Here is a 4,409-nt window from a genome sequence, read left to right as displayed (position 1 = left end):
TCTCTCCTGTTGAGAGCCTCTCCCTGATATAGTGGTGAGGGCGAGCTTTTTGAAATGGGGCCTCTAAACCCAAACCAATGGGCCTACCCTCACAAAATGTTTGTAAAGAGGTACACACGCTACTTGGGGCACCACCTTCTTTTGGGAGTGGAGAAGGAAACCAATCAAAATAACATTTTCACTCACCCACTCAAGCAACACACTTTGAGAACCCTTACTCTATGTACACTTTGGACACTTGACACCATCAACGATTATGCAACCCAATGCCGTGCATCAAATGTAAATATGCAATTTGTGAAATAGCATTCACCTTCTCTCCATAAGAATACCCATGATACATCCAAACGCCTCTTCTCTCAAGGACTCATCAAAAAATCATGCACACAAGACCTGCCTCTCAAAAAACACACAAGAGAATCACCTACATCGAACTAACACACTTTGCATAGAGAGCTCATCTCCATCTATGCAATGCCGTGACACAAATAAAATCACCATGAGAGGTAACCACATGCATATGTAATGAAGCAAAAGAGAGTTGGAGTGAGAAATTCCTTTAGACCAATTGAATAAGTGTGGAGAAACAAACCAGTCGTAAATTGAGAATAGAACACTTACTTGATTTTTCGCACACCTTTTAAAGGGAGGACAGACGCTGGCTAACCATCACGAATTGCGACACTTGAAAGTTTTGAAGATGATTTAATGATCACTAACATAACCATGAGAGAGATCATGATGTATTTACAAGTTATTGAGGTGCTACAAATGATGTTATTGGGTTGATGGAGTAAGAGATTGTAGAATAGAAAGAGTGGAGGATAGAGTTGCACTTCCTCCAAAGAGGAGGGTTAGGAGGGAGGATGTGAAAGAGGGAGAGTTGGGGTTTTCTCTACTATTGTTCAAGAAACAACATGAAGTTGAAAATATAGGTGTGTGTCATTGAGTCTCTCCAAGGGGCCTATTTATAGTTGTGTAGGAGTGGGATTATGCTACACTTAATTAGGGTGAGTGATTAGCCCTAATTAAGCGCCCTTTGACCACTCATTGAATATTGGACATAAAAGGGACTAATTTTTCACCAAAAATATCATTTTAGACCGTGAAGGCTCCATAGGGGTGCATAATGTAGGTGGGCCCCATCATGAGGCCCTACCGGTGGCTCCTGCGAGATATCTCAACTTGTCTGTCTTGGCATTTAGAAAGCATCTTTAGGTTGGTCCCATCACATGCAAGTGACCTTGAACACTCATTGCTCTTCTAGAAGATGAGTAGGGGAAAAATAAGATCTCACTCTCTTGATTTACTTGATTTACAGTTCCCTTTTGCTGCGAATCTGATAGATTTACACTATTTTGACCATAACTTTTTACCTGTAGCTCGGAATGACATGCTTCAAAAGGCAAATTTGACCTTCTCAACATGTTTGATATGAATTTGGACTATTCTTCACGCCCATGAACCAAGGAATTCGGTTTGGAAGGTCCATACTAGGCTAGGGAACCTTTTGTTTCCAAGTCTTCTTGTATGGGCCCTTTGCTTGTATGCATCCAAGGGGAATCATGCTTTTTCAAAAGGCTATGATGCTTAAACAAATAGAGGAGGGCCCAATATTATTTGCTTGTGAAAATAATTTACAATTGGAGTCTTTTTGAAAGGAGAAAAACTATATGTATATTCTTAAGAGATATTGGGCTACCTATGTAGGGGGCATAGAAGACTTGTAGAGATGGACCATAATCTTTGGTAAAGACAAGTGGAGAGTTGATTTCCATGGTAATTTATCTATATGGGATGGAAGATGGATATATTATTTTTCTACTACTAATTCACAAGAGGTAAGAAAGTTTGGGGGTAGATAGTTGGTTATTGTATGCTTACTTTTATTTACAAAGCAAAAAAGAAAAGGGTGTTAATATAAATATATGACTAAGGTGACATTTTTGGGAAGAGTACAATGTATGTGTCGCCACAAAGGTTAAACGAAGAGGGGGAATTTACTCTAGATAACTTAATAGCGTAGAAAAATATATACACATATGAGGAAGAGGACGTTGAGTAGGCTGAAAAATGTTGCAAAAAGATGGTTACCATTTTATGCCACTCATATTAGCCCTCCCCCAAGCCTAAAGATATTCATATCTTTAGGAGGATGGTGTTGCTTTTTTTTTTCTCTCTTTTTTTGGTCATTTTTTCTTTTCTACTTTTTTTTTTCAATAGGAGGAGTGTCATGCACTCTTTTACTCCATTAGACCTGCTTTTCATTACCTCAATCCCATAAATCGGAGATGGGAGGGTTGCCTTGGGTATGTTCAGATTCCAAGGCTGGTTCTTCTTTGCACATCAAAGCTTTAAAAATAGGTGGAGCATTTGCCAAGCCGAAGGGAGCCATGCCAATTTGGAGCTTAGACGATGTAGGCAGATGACTGCCTATCAACGGATTGATACGTTGAAAGTAGAGCTTTAATCTCCATCCATTGACTCTGGTCTTGTGGATTTTTCCTGATAAATCTGCTAATCTGTAACTACCATTCCCAAACTTTGTTTTTATCATGAAAGGTCCCTCCCATCTTTGCAAAAACTTTTTGTCAAGTCGAGTATCAAGTCGGTTATCATAGTGAAGAACCAACATACCTTCCTTCAATCCTTTCCCCTTGAGCTTCTTGTTGATTTTGTCCCTTTGGCTTGTCGCTTTGGTGATGTAGTGATCAATGGACTCTTCTCTATCTAGCTCAAGTCGTTGGAGATCTAAGATCCTTTCATGTAGAACCTCTTTTGGTTTTTTTGCCACTCTTGCAAGAACGCGCAAGATTGAGAGCTCTACGTCAATGGGGAGAAGTGCCTCCTGTCCATAAACTAGATGAAAAGGGGTGAATTGGGCAGATACCTTGAAAGATGTCCTATACGCCCAAAGAGCAGCCGTCAAATGGCGATCCCAATCATTAGGCCGGTCCACAACCTGCTTAGAAATGATCTTACATATCATTCCATTCACTTTTTCCACCAATCCATTGCATTGAGGATAGTAGGGTGTGGAATGCAGGTGTTTCACTTTTAACCTCCTCAAGAGATCATTCAGAAGGTCAGCCCTAAAACCTGTGCCTCGATCTGATAAGATTTCTAGGGGTGTTTCAAACCTACTACAAATATGGTCAAAAATAAACTTTGATACCTCTTCAGCTGTGATTCGGGTTGTGCTTGTTGCTTTCGCCCATCGTGTCATGTAGTCAACACCCATGATGATGAAAACCTTCCCTGTAGGAGTACGAGGTAGGGGACCTATTACATCCACACCCCACTTTTCAAAAGGGCCATAAGATAGTATTGGGACTCGAGGCTCATATTTTAGTCGTCTATCCCCAGCAATTTGGCATGGCTTACATGCCTTACACCAATATTGGACATCACGATGTAAGCTCGGCCAAATAAAACCTGCTTGTAAAATCTTCCTACTTGTAATATCTTGAGAAAAGTGACCACCACAGACATCATCATGACATGAAAGAAGAATTTTCTCTATCTCTTGCACACCTGGTACTCTCCTCAAGACCAAATCTTTCCCTTTGTGATATAAATCATCCCCGATCAACTGGTAAGGTGTGGCCTTCTTAACTAGTCTATGTCTTTGCACCTTGTCTAAGTGTTTGGGACACTCACCTGCTTGTAGAAAGAAGATAATGTCTTTTAGCTCCTCTTGACCTTGATATTTGGGTTCATATAGTTTCACACCTCCTACCTCCATTTGAAGCTTTTCATTTGCGAGTAAGTCTGCTTCCTTGTTATGAGTTCTCACAATGTGTTGTACCTGTGTTGCTTTAAAACCCTTCATCAAAGCTCTTACACTACTAAGCCACTCAAACAATGTACGATTCTTGCACCTCCAAGTCCCTTGGATTTGCCTGACCACTAGCAAAGAATCACCTTTTATAATAAGTCTTTGTATGCCTAATTCTTTGCATTCTTCTAACCCAAGGGTTATAGCAGCATACTCAGCCTCATTGTTAGAGTGAACATTGGGTAGAGTGATACCTTTTCTAACCATTACCTCCTTTTGTGGGTTTAAAATGATGATCCCCCCTGCTGCTTTGTCTTGTTGGCGTTGATAAGCTCCATCAAAGCATAAAGTATGGGCATTATCAATCTCCTTCACTTTGAACTGTTTTGAGCCTTCCTCTCTTTGTAGTCGTGATCCTTCCCTTTCTCTCACTTTGTAGGTGAGAATGTCTGCAAGTCTTGCTCTTGTGCTATCTTCTACAAGGAAAGTGTATTCAAATTCCTGGAGTTCAAGCACCCACTTTGCTATTCTAGATGAGAGGCTCATGTGTTGTACTACATATGGTAGATTGTGCTCTAAGGTGAGAAAAAAAAATGGCACAGGGAGAAGATACGATCGAAACTTCCTTACC

This window comes from Adiantum capillus-veneris, chromosome 13 (genome assembly GCF_014529385.1).
Source record: "Adiantum capillus-veneris isolate H3 chromosome 13, ASM1452938v2, whole genome shotgun sequence".
NCBI classification, from domain to species: Eukaryota; Viridiplantae; Streptophyta; class Polypodiopsida; order Polypodiales; family Pteridaceae; genus Adiantum; species Adiantum capillus-veneris.
The sequence above is the reverse complement of the archived record's forward strand: the minus strand, read 5'-3'. Positions refer to the sequence as shown.